The sequence below is a fragment of the Sus scrofa genome, chromosome 4 (genome assembly GCF_054392235.1).
Source record: "Sus scrofa isolate SSC_HxYL_T2T_F1_AM1 chromosome 4, Sscrofa_HxYL_maternal_Yorkshire_Landrace_v2.0, whole genome shotgun sequence".
Classification (NCBI taxonomy): domain Eukaryota; kingdom Metazoa; phylum Chordata; class Mammalia; order Artiodactyla; family Suidae; genus Sus; species Sus scrofa.
Genome location: NC_139386.1, coordinates 119,516,417 through 119,529,625, shown reverse-complemented (window position 1 = coordinate 119,529,625; position 13,209 = coordinate 119,516,417). Strand labels below are relative to the sequence as shown.

General features: G+C 36.3%; 1 pseudogene; it reads left to right on the top strand.

The window, feature by feature from the left end:
• The first annotated feature begins 4,625 nt into the window (after positions 1–4,625).
• Positions 4,626–6,321, top strand: LOC100620733 (serine-rich coiled-coil domain-containing protein 2 pseudogene; annotated as a pseudogene).
• Positions 6,322–13,209: the final 6,888 nt, after the last annotated feature.

Here is a 13,209-nt window from a genome sequence, read left to right as displayed (position 1 = left end):
CACTGGCAGTGCCCATTCCCCCTGAGAGCTGTAAACTGCATGACCAGGGAAGATACAAGCAGTGCATCTCTGCCCAGTGTCTCTGCTCATGCCAGAAGACCAGCACTTGTTCCCTTGTGGGAGCCGCAACCTGTTGATCCAGGAAAAGCACCACTCCCTGGCTTTGCATGGGCTTGTGCTAGCAGTGGTGATTCCAAAAGAGGCAAGAGAGGGCTGCAAGTGCCCGTTCCACGTGGGAGCTGTAAACTGCCCAACCAGGAAAAGCACAAGTTCCACTACTCTGCCTAGAGGTTCTTGCAGGGGCTCACACTAGCAGTGTCTGATCTGCACCAAAAAGAGCCAAGAGAAGGCCACCAGTGCATGCTCTTTTCTGGAGCTACAGGCTGCTCTGCTGGAGAAAAACATAAGCTAAAGGGTCCCTGCTAGTGGACCTGCAAGGGTCCACACCAGACACTCCTTCCACACTCAGGGAGCTATGGGAGGCCATTAGTTCACACTGTGACTTTGAGCAGCTATAGAGAACACTCCTACCAGCAGTCAGGCAGGGGGAATGATCACCAGAAATACACATCCTGCAGCCACACAGAGAGCCTTTAGCAAGTTAGGGAAAAGCACTTGCCCTTAGGGCTATAGAGAGAGATCCTTAGACTGGCCAACCAAGGGGAGTGAAGGCAGAACACTGGTGCCAGCCCCTTCAGCTGCAGAGAGCAGTCCCTAGAGCCTTCCTGGCAAACAGAGGGGCTATAGAGCTTTTCACTCCAAACAGAAGCAGAATATACTTTCTTTTCAAGTACACATGGAACATTCTCCAGGATAGATCACCTCTTGGGTCACAGATCAAGCCTTGGTAAAGTTTAAAAAAAATGAAATTACTTCAAGCATTTTTTCTTTTCTGACCACAATGCTATGAGACTAGAAATAAACTACAAGAGAAAAAAAATGGCAAAAAACCAAACTCCTGGAAGCTGAACAATATGCTGCTAAACAACAAATGGATCAATGAATAAATAAAAGAGGAAATTAAAAGATACTTAGAGACACATAACAATGAAGATACAGCAATCCAAAAACCTATGGGACATAGAAAAAGCAGTTCTGCAAGGGAGGTTGATAGCAATACAATCTTATCTCAGGAAAGAGGAAAAAACTCAAACAACCTAACCTTACACATTAAACATCTAGGAAAGGAAGAACAGACAAAGCCCCAAATTAATATAAGAAAAAAAAAGACATCATAAATATTAGAGCAGAAATTAATAACAGAGACAAAGAAAACAATACAGAAGATCATTGAAACAAAATGCTAATTCTTTGCAAAGATCAGCAAAATGGATAAACCTTTAGCTAGACTCATCAGGAAAAAAAGGGAGAGGGTTCAAAACAATAAAATTAGAAATGAAAAAGAAGTTACAACTGACACCACAGTAATAAAAGGATCATGAGAGACTATTATGACCAACTGTATGCCAATTAAATGGACAACCTAGGAGAAATGGACAGATTCTTATAACCTACCAAGACTGAGCCAGGAAGAAATAGAAACTATGAATAGACTAATCACAAGTGCTGAAATTAAAAATGTGATTAAAAAACTTTGAAAAAACAAAAGTCCAGGATGGACTTCACTGATGGCTTTACTGCTGAATTCTGTCAATCATTCAGAAAAGAATTAGCACCACTTCAAAAAGTCTTCCAAAAAATTGCAGAAGAAGGAGCACTCCCAGGATCATTCTGTGAGGCCACCATCACCCTGACACCAAAGATGCCACACACACACACACACACAAAGAAAATAACAAGCCAATATCACTGATGAAATCACTGGTGAACATAGATGCAAAAATCCTCGACAAAATATTACCCAGCTACATACAAATAAATACTAAAAAGATCATATATGATCAAGTAGGTTTTATCTGAGGGATGCAAGGATTCTTCGACATCTGCAAATCCATCAATGCGATATATCACATTAACAAACAGAAATAAAAACCATATGATCATCTCAATAGATGCAGAGGAAACTTTGCTTAAAATCCAACATTCATTCCTGGTAAAAACTCTAGAGTGTGAGCATAGAGGGGAACTTCCTCAATATAATAAAAATCACTTATGACAAACCCATAGCCAACATCATTCTCAATGGTGAAAAAATGAAGGCATTACCACTAAGATCAGGAACAAGACGAAGATGTTCACTTTCACCAATGTTATTCAACACGGTTTTGGAGGTCATGGCAATCAGAGAAGAAAAAGAAATAATAGGTATACAAATTCAAAAAGAAGAAGTAAAACTATCACTGTTTGTAGATGACATGATACTATACCTAGAAAATCCTAAAGACACTACCAGTAAACTGTCAGAGCTCATCAATGAATTTGGTAAAGTTGCAGGATACAAAATCAATACACAGAAATCAACTGCATTTCTATATACTAACAGTAAAGATCAGAAAGAGAAATTAGGAAAAGCATATTTAATTTGACCATATTGCATTGAAAAGAATAAAATACCCAGGAATAAACCTAACTAAAGAGACAAAAGACCTATACTCTATAAACTATAAGATGCTGATGAGAGAAATCAAAGATGACACAAATAGATGGAAAGATATACCAAGCTCTTGGGTTGGAAGAATCAATATAATCAAAATGACAGGCAATCTACAGGTTCACTACAATCCCTACCAAAACATTTTAAAATTTGTATGGAAACACAAAAGACCGCGAATAGCCAAAGCAATATTGAAAAGAAAAAACGGAACCTGAGGAATCAGGCTCCCTGACATAAGACCATACTACAAAGCTACAGTGACCAAAACAGTTCAGTACTGGCAAAAAACAGTGCCAGTACCATATAGATACTGGAAGTTGATATAAATATAGATCAATGAACCTGGATAGAAAGCCAGAAATAAACCCAAGCACCTATGGTCCACTAATCTGCCACAATGGAGGCAAAACATTCAGTGGAAGACTCTTCAATAAGTGGTGATGGGAAAACTGGACAGCTATATGTTAAAAAAGGAATTAGAACATTTTCTAATACCACATATAAAAATTAACTCAAAATGTATTAAGGACCTAAACATTTGGCCAGATACTATAAAACTCCTAGAGGAAAACATAGGCAGAACACTCTTTGACATAAATCACAGCAACCTCTTGTTTGATCCACCTCTTAGAATATTGGCAATAAAAAATAAACCAATGGGAACTAATTAAACTCAAAAGCTTCTACATACCTAAGGATACCATTTATTAATAAAATGAAAAGAGAACCCACAGAACAGAAGAAAATCTTTGCAAATGATTCACCTGACAAAGGTTTGATCTCCAAAATATACAAACAAGTTATACAACTCAACAAAAAACAAACAACCCTATAAAAAAAATGGGCAGAAGACCTACATAGACATTTCTCCAAAGAAGACACATATGGGGAGCAGGCAAATGAAAAAATGCTCAATATCACTAATTATTAGAGAAATGCAAATCAAAGTTACAATGAAGTACCACCTCACACTGGTTAGAGTAGCCATCATTAAGAAGTCAACAAACAACAAATTCTGGAAAGGATGTGGAGAAAACAGAACCCCACTTCACTGTTGGTGGGTGTGTTATTGGGTACAACCACTATGGAAAACAATATGGAAGTACCTCAGAAAACTAAATATAGAACTACCATATGACCCCACAATCCCACTCCTGGGCATATATCCAGACAAAACTTTCACTGAAAAAATATATGCTCCCATATGTTCATCGCAGCACTATTCACAGTAGCCAAGACATGGAAACAAGCTAAATGTCCATCAACAGATGAATGGATTAGAAGATGTGTTACATACATATAAGGGTATATAGTATGCAGCCATTAAAAAACCAAAATAATGCCATTTGCAGCAACATGGATTGAACCAGAGACTCTCATGCTAAGTAAAGTAGGTCAGAAAGAGAAAGACAAAGACCATATAATATCACTTATATGTGGAGTCTAAAGTATGGCACAAATGATCTGTCTAGAAAACAGAAACAGATCATGGACCTGGAGGCCAGATTTGTGTTTGTCAGGGAAGGGAAGAGAGAGGGGGACTGGAGGGAGTTTGTGGTTTGTAGATGAAGATTCTTACATTTAGAATGGATGGGTGATGGGATCCTGCTTACAGCTTAGGGAACCATACCCAGTCTCTTGTGTAAGAACCTGATTTAAAAAAAAAAAAAAAACAGGCAGGCCGTGGGGCGGGTGCTGTGGGCCTGCATTGCAAGGGCCAGGGAGGGTGGAGTCCACGCAGGCGCTGAGGGCCAAGGGAGGGGGCGCAGTGGCTCTGGAGTCCAGCACTCCCTCAGGCCGTGGACGTGATGCTGGCTGCTGCGGGTCAGGTGGTGGGGCCGGCGGGGATGTGATGGACGGCCCCTCGCCTCACCTGCCGTCCTTGGGCCTGTAGGTCTCTGGGCGACCCACAGCCGGGCAGAGGAGACAGCCGCGACCTCCGTACAAGTCACTTGGAAAATGAATTTGTGTTTGATTTCTTCTGCTACCATTTGCTTCAGAGCATCTTTGTCCTTCATATTCTGCTTTCTCCTTCCTAGTATCCATCTGCCCAGTTTCTGTACTTGATTCTGTCAAATTTTAAGAACAAATGCACCATATAGCTCATGGAAGAAAAAACACAAATCAAGACTTTTTTGGGTTCCAGGTTGCCAAAGTATGGAACAAAATCTGTAAGAAGTACACTGCAGCCAATGCCAAATGGAAAACCTGTTAATTTATTGGGAACTTCAAAGAGCAGCAACGTCGAAAGTTTCATCAAAAATAATGGCTCTGATTTTTCATCATCCCTTTCATTCAATTGGAGAACAGCAAATAAATACCAGTTTAGTGCACAAGATAAAGTAATTGATCCTGAAAAACATGTACCTACTCAAGGAGTATTTGATAAAAATGGGATAAAAGGAGTTTTGAAAAGTATCTCTTTATTCACATCAAAATTAGCAAAGTCAACAACTATGTTTGTGTCATCTGCAGAGGAGTTAAATCGAAAGTCTTTGTCTGGACCATCTAATTTGGGTAAATTCACCAAAGGCACATTATTAGGAAGGACTTCGTATGCTTCAGTAAATGCTCCAAAATCACAATTGAATGAATTTTACAGAAACTGATCAACTGGTAGCATACAAAGGCCGAGAGCAAACTCCTGTGCCACCAGAAGCAGTTCTGGAGAAAGCTTAGCACAATCCCTAGATAATATTAAATCTCTTGCTTGTGAAAAAATGGTAAGGTCACAAAGTTTTTCACATTCCATTCAGAATTAATTGCTTCCACCTTCATCTATAACCAGATCACATTCCTTCAATAGAGCTGCAGATCTTACAAAGCCTTATCAGAACCAATAGCCACCCATTAGAGTGCCTCTGAGGTCAAGTATGATAACAAGAAATTCCCGACAGACAGATGGAAGTACTCAATGGGAATGAACATTTAGGGTATGGGTTTAATAGGCCTTATGCTGCTGGTGGAGAGAAGTTGGCTTTACCAAATGGCCCAGGTGTAACTTCCACTTTGGGTTACAGGATGGTTCATCCCTCTTTACTGAAATCTAGCCCACCGCCATTTTCTGGGACTATCACAGTTGATGGTAGTAAAAATTCACCTGCTGGCACATGTATAGAGGAAGATGATGCACTTGTGACTAAGGACAGAGCTGCTGATAAGGACCAAGAACTAATTGAAAGTGACAGTTACAGAACAGAAAATGACCAGACCATGGGCATGATGCTAAAATTAGATACTTGAGTGATGATGTGGGTGACATTTCCTTGTCTTCTTTGTCATCTTCTGATAAGAATGACCTAAGCGAAGACTTCAGTGATGGTTTATAGATATGGAAGACTCCAACAGAACTAGAATAACTCCAGAGGAAATTTCTCTCAAAGAAGAAAAGCATGAAAATGTACCACCAAAGGATATATTTGATTCCCCCAAGGAAAATGAAAAATCCTTCATTAAAACTGAAGAGTGGTAGATATAAGTGTCTCTGACAGGAGTGAATGTTCAAAACATACTTCTGGATATAACTTGATCTCACCAGATACAGATTACAGAGCTGGTTCTTCGTTTGAACTCTCTCCATCTGAAAGCTCTGATGGGACATACATGTAGGATGAAGAGGGCTTGGAGCCCATTGGAAATGTCCACCCAGTTGGGAGCTATGAGTCCCCTGAAATGAACAGCATAGTATGTATGGATTTATATACCCTTTTGGAACATTTTGTTTACCTTATTGTACAGAGACTTGGGATATTGATTGGATTTTTTAAGTTTATGAAGAAGTCTCCTAGTTTGAGAAGTAGGAATTCATTTCTATTAAGGGCCTGTAAGATGTGTGATGTTAATACATTATAAAGCATATATTCGTCATATGAAAAAAAAAAAAAACAAGTTTGTATGGGTGGCTGGGTCACTTTGCTATAAAGCAGAAATTGAAGGAACACTGTAAATCAACTATACTCTAATAAAAAATACATGAATGAGTGAACAAATATTTGTGTATTTTCTATCCATTCTCACTTTTTCATTCTTGAAGCTATTATTAATTATAATCTATGCATGTATTGCACATTCTTTTAGTTTTTCTGCCTTGCGTTTTCCCATTTATTTGCAACTTCTCAAGCAATTCCACAGACAAAGAATATTCAGATTAAATTGAATAGCACATCCCTATGATTGATTCTCTTCCCTGATGAAACTATTTAAATGACTGACAGCTTACCAATCAAAATTATATTTTGTTAACATTGAAAAGTAATGTCTTCATCAGCTTTTCAGAATTTATTCACATGTTCTCCTTTCAGGTAGAGCAAAACAAAATAAAAGGAAAACAAAAACAAATTATACTTCAGTTGTTAGCTATGGTTATTGTCAATTGTGGATAAGAACATTGGTTTAAAAAGGATTAATGGTAACAATAAACATTATAAACAAAACAATTAGCAAAGTAATCATAAAAGGAGAGCATAACTCCTAATTCAGAAAAGCTTAATTATAACTTAACAATATGTTAACGAAACCAAAAATAAATGTAACACAAGTAAATGTGAATTAGTCAATCACATAATCAGAGAACGTGGAGAGTAACTGATGGACGTAAGAATTCTCCAAACATTATATGATGTAGGAGCTTTGACCAAAAAACAAAAATTGTGGTTTTGCAGGCTAGGCATTCCTCGATGTGATATACATAAAAATATTCAACATAGTACATTTGAACATTACAATCCTAAATAAAAAATGTATATGTTAGACTGGCCTAGCCTGATACCATTAACTATTTGAACAAAATAATTGTGATTTTTCTAATTGTATGCATTTACTCTGGGTTCTTCAGAAAATGATGAAACATTTCACAGATTTTCTAAAGTTGTACCATGAGCTGAAAATGCAGAACAAAGTTGTATCTTGTTATATATTTAGTTGTAAATTGATAATTTAGCATTACAATTTTATATACTAGACTGAGAAAATTTAAGAATGACAAAATGCCCCTTAGATAGAAACTTAAATACTGATGGTATTTCAGGAATGGACGCAAGTATTTCCTAAGTCTAAGGCATGAGGATCAGATTTTTTTGGAGCACAGTTAAATAAAATTATGAATGCCATTTTATCTTTTAACGTTTTTAGTTGGAAGCAAAATTAACCAACTTTCTAATTTAAGTATAAAAATGATTTCTTCCAAAGATTTTTAATAGGTCATAATATCTTCAGAACTTCCCTTGGAAATAAATCTTTAAAAAATCAGAGGAAACAATTGATACATGGATGCTATACATATTACAAAACTGTAATAAACATTATATTTCTCCCAATATAAGCAAATCTAAGATAAGCACTTCCTGATGTTTTCTAATTTTATCCCCTAAATATAGTTTTTAGAAGAAAAATTACTGGGCCAAAATTATGTGCAATATAAAAACTTTGTATATGTACTGCCTAATATCCCTTTGAAAGTTTGCACAAATTTAAGCTGACACCATCATTTTATACATGCTATTAACATATGTTGTTGTGAAAAGTGAAATTATGATTTACAATAATTATCAAAACTATCTTTTATGAGAAAAACCTTCTCATCTTTTCATTTTTGAACTAGTAAGCCTAGGAGTTCCCACTGTGGTGCAGTTATATTGGGACCACTGGGACACGGGTTTGATCCCCAACCCAGCACAGTGGGTTAAGGATCCAGCAATGCTGCAGCTTGGGCTCAGGTCAAGACTGCAGGTGGGATCTGACCCTTGGTCTGGGAGCCCCATATAGTGTGGGGCTGGCAAAAATGAAAAAAATTTAATAATATTAAATAGGAAGATTAATTTCTTATAAAGTAATGGCATTTCTGACCTTGGCTTTTTATACCAATATTGTCTTTTGCTCTGCATCTTTTGAGACCTTTGACTTTTACAATTACTTTGAAACTTTTAAACACATTCAATATGTTAAGGAATCAAGTATGAGAGATACTGGAAAGCAATCAGCAAACAGATAAAAGAAAGTTAAGACGTTTGGGTGGTGAAGGCAAGAGACCTGGCATGAATTATAACAGATTCCAGAAAGTGTAAATATCAAGACATGCAAAAGAGGCATATTTTATTTTTATTCCTTCCATTGCAATTGTTTACAGCGTTCTGTCAGTTTGCTACTGTATAGCAAAGTGACCCAGTCGCACATACATATATGCGTTCTTTTTCTCACATTGTCCTCCATCATAAGTGACTAGATATTGTTCCCAGTGCTATACAGCAGGATCTCATTGCTTATCCATTCCACAAGTAATAGTTTGCATCTCTTAACCCCAGATTCCCAAACCATCCCACTCCCTTCCCCTAAAAGAGGTCATTTTTAAACAGGGACAGAAAATTTAGGTGAGCTTAAGAAACAGCAGGATCTGCAGATTTAAAGGACTTACTGTGTTCTAGGCTGGATTGATGAAAAAAGAGATAAACACAAGCAACATTCTTGAATCCTAATAATAAATAGAAAAATTTTACAAGCTTCTGCACAGAAAGGAAGTTATGGACAGAGTGGTATATGACCTCTGAACTGGAGTGTTGTAAGCATGAAGTTGGAATGGTATCAACAGTCAATTAAGACAGAAGATTGCAAACTGTGAAACCTTATCTGTCAAGATGAAAGAAAGCTACTGAGTAAGGAGCAGACAGTATATCAACGAAGTACCACATCTGAGAAAAACTCATGGAAAAATATACTTATCAAACAGCAGAGAACCAGAACAGCAACCTCCAGATGGGAAAAGAGGAAAAGAATGAAAATACTGGTGATCAGTTACTCATGACTGGGGAATTATTGTTTATGATTGTTACAAAACCCAGTAATATTTTCAAATTCCAGTTGTCTAATTTGAAGCTGATTAAGGCTCCTATACAATGATTACACACATGATCTAAAGGATATAATATGGGAGCTCGGAAAGATGGATAAATTCTGGAGCTGTTAATCTGGAAACACTGAGAGACAATATCAGAAAAATGATCAGAAGGGTGTCCACAATTTTCACAAAACATCAAGTTGAGCAGTGCAACAGTTCAACTGAGTAAGGAGTTAAAGAAAATCAGAAAGAGGTCATTGAACCAAGAAGAAGCAAAATCAAAGGGCTCCAATTTGCAGGAACAAGCTGAGTGAAGGGACTCAGGGTTGTTTCAGAGCTGCATGTGCATTGGTAGCTGCCTTCTATCCTTTACCTCTATGGGGCATTGCTTCTCATTTTATAGCCCCATCCATATTGATCATAAAAATCTCTTATTGACTAATTGATAGAGGAAGAGTCCCTAATAAATCTCTTTCTACATTTTCATCTCCCATTGTCTATTTCTCAGCACTCTCATGGTATCTAAGATGACTACTCTTAATTTGCTCTAAGAGTAGGGACATCTTCAAAATCCGCAAAACTCCAAACAAACAGATGATCACACCAGTCTGTTGATTTTTGTTCTTCTAGGCACCCATAAAATTATGTCTGGAATATTTCTGTTCACAAAAATGGCCTAATTTTCCATTTTTTTCTCATCTGTTGTTTCTACATGGCCTACACAGTACAAAAACTGAAATGAAAATATTCTTCAAACTCATGTTTTTCTGTTTTTGCTTATACTATTCCTTTAACCTAGAATTTTCTCTTCACTTTTGTTATCTGTTTTTCTATGCTGCACTTTAACTAAATTTTAAAGACTTAGCCCAATTTCATTCATCCATCAGATTTATTTACTAATCTTCTCATCTAAGTTATTCACTTATGTTAATACATTCATATATCACTATAGCATTTTCTTGTAATTATTTGATTGCAATCTTACAAGTTACACATCTCAGAATTAGAAAACAAATTTTATCTCTATATATCCAAGTTATAATACAGTAACTGATACCTGGTAGTTGCTCAATAAATAAAATTTGAGAGAATGTGTAAATCTACTAAAATATCTATTTTATGTATTGTAAATTCTTCATTAAGTTAATTGTGCTATTTGCATTGATGGTAAAGTTTATTCTGCTTTTCTCTTTGTTTCACTGAGGGATTCCTACAGGAGCAAGCCTCAGTCCACATACTTTTCTTAAAGCGGTAGTGCTGGATAAATCTAATTGTAGCTGTTTGTTAATTCTTCCATTCTAATACATTTATCATGTTTTGATAAATTAAAAAAATCCATAATAATTAAAATACTCAGTCTAATTTAATTATAAAGTTTTCTGGGAAAGAAGATTAATAGTTTTGAAATTTAAGGGTCTATGATTGCATATACAAACTTTCCATGTGAAAATATAATTTGCATGTACAAATTAAACAGAATAGTCAAATTTCTTTAGTTCATATGTATACCTTTGAAAATCATTTTGAACTTTTAGAAAATTGAGCCCTTTAATGAGTTGCTATGCTTTTTAAAAAATTTACAGAACTGGTATCTTTATAGAACTATTAACTGATACCTAATGAACCAGCAGTTTAATATACATTAAATATAGCCATTTAAATTTTTTGATGATATACTCTCTCAACCTTAACATGAATAATTGATCAAGAAATATTTAATAAAATATGAACTGTTTCAACACCTGAGAAAATTATACAAAGAAAAACTCTACCTACCAATTTGCAAATGCATATTTATCATCAATAGTCCAGTTAAGATTTTACCAAAAGTAAAGAAATTGAATAAGGGCCATATAAGAAAGCAAGAATGCTTCTAGTGGAAGACAAAGTTTGGCATTGCCTTAATACTGACCTATGATGAACATAAGAATACATAAGACATTGATAGTATGGTTGGGTTAACTCATCTGCTTTCTGAAATTAAGCAATTAAGGAACCATCTTTGAGCATCAAGGTCACTTTCCTGATTGATGATTAAAGAAATACTTCTTAAAAAGAAATAGGACTTATAATCAAATTGCCTTCTTCATTGCTATGAAGCCCAGTTTTCTTCCTGCTGGATTTAGTGTATATTTTTGAGAAAAGCAAAAGTAAGTCCACAAAGTTACTATCTCAAGATAAGGCAAAGAGAAGACCTTTAAACAAAAATCAAGTTGTGGCTCAACAGCTAACGAATCTGACAAGTATGCATAGGGACACAGGTTCGATCCCTGGCCTCAGTCAGTGGGGTTAAGGATCCAGCATTACTGTGAGCTGTGGTATAGGTTACAGATGTGGCTCAGATCCCGTGTCGCTGTGGCTGTGGTGCATGCCAGCAGCTACAGCTCTGATTCAACCCCTAGCCTGGAAACCTCCACATGCTGTGGGTGGGGCCCTAAAAAGAAAAAAAAAATTAATAAAGCGAATCTCACTCCCTCAAAAAGGGACTTTGTGTATATATAATTATTTAGCTAAAATCTTTCCACTGATGCTTTTTAAGCAGACACCCTTATTTTGGTTATGTATATCATAGTTTAGCTCAAATGCATGTGACATTATTTAAACTTGAAATGATATCTAAAGCAGCATTCTGTAATTTAGCAACTATAGCTTTTTATCAGAGATAATTTGATATTTTCTTAAAAGAGTAACATCTTATTTTTGAAGGCATAATTCTGTGGCAAGATTCTAATTTTTTGATTCAACAAAGAGATAAATTTACATTTGATATAGATTTAATCATTGATTTTTCATATTTTATTTATTTTGTAATTCTTTAGTTATAAAAGCTAACCTTTGAAACTACCCAGTGTATAGACTGTTTGCTTTGCCTCAATACTCCATTAAGATAAAGATGAATATACTTTTTTATGATTTCCTATATATTTAATATTTTGTTGTTGCTTCAGTTCCTCATTTCTTATTTTAAAGTGAAAGAATATTTCTTTAAAAAGAACATTCAGTTTTTCAGTTAATTACTTCATAATTAGTGTATGTATTTTAACACTACTTCTATCTAACCTATTATATGAATGTTTAATTATTGTTGATTATTAGATACACCATACTATTATTTTATTTATTTATTTATTTATTTTTGTCTTTTTGCCATTTCTTGGGTCGCTCCTGGAGGTTCCCAGGCTAGGGGTCTAATCGGAGCTGTAGCCACCGGCCTACGCCAGAGCCACAGCAATGCGGGATCCGAGCCTTGTCTGCGACCTACACCACAGCTCATGGCAATGCCGGATCGTTAACCCACTGAGCAAGGGCAGGGATCGAACCCATAACCTCATGGTTCCTAGTCGGATTCGTTAACCACTGCGCCACGACGGGAACTCCCATACTGTTATTTTAATGGATTAGCAGACCAACTAATTTTATTCACAATAAAACTTTAAATATGAAAAGCCTTTTGTATTTACGCATTGTTTGCAATTTTTCCCAAAGGCTATCAATATCATTAAAATTTCCTTTTTTTTTTTTTTTTTAATGGCTGCACTCATGGCATATGGAATTCTCTAGGACATGGGTTGAATCTGAGCCACAGCTGTGACCTATGCCACAGCTACTGCAATGCTGGAGGCTCTGGGATCAAACCTGTACCTCTCCAGCCATCTGAGCCACTGCAGTCTCAATCTGGGCCACAGCAGGAACTCCAAAAGTTTCTTTTTTACATAAAGTATTAGCTGTAGTCCATGTGTGGTACAGTATATCCTTGTCGCTTATTTTATACATAAGAGTTTGTACCTCTTAATTCCCCACCCCATATGCCCCACCACTGATAACT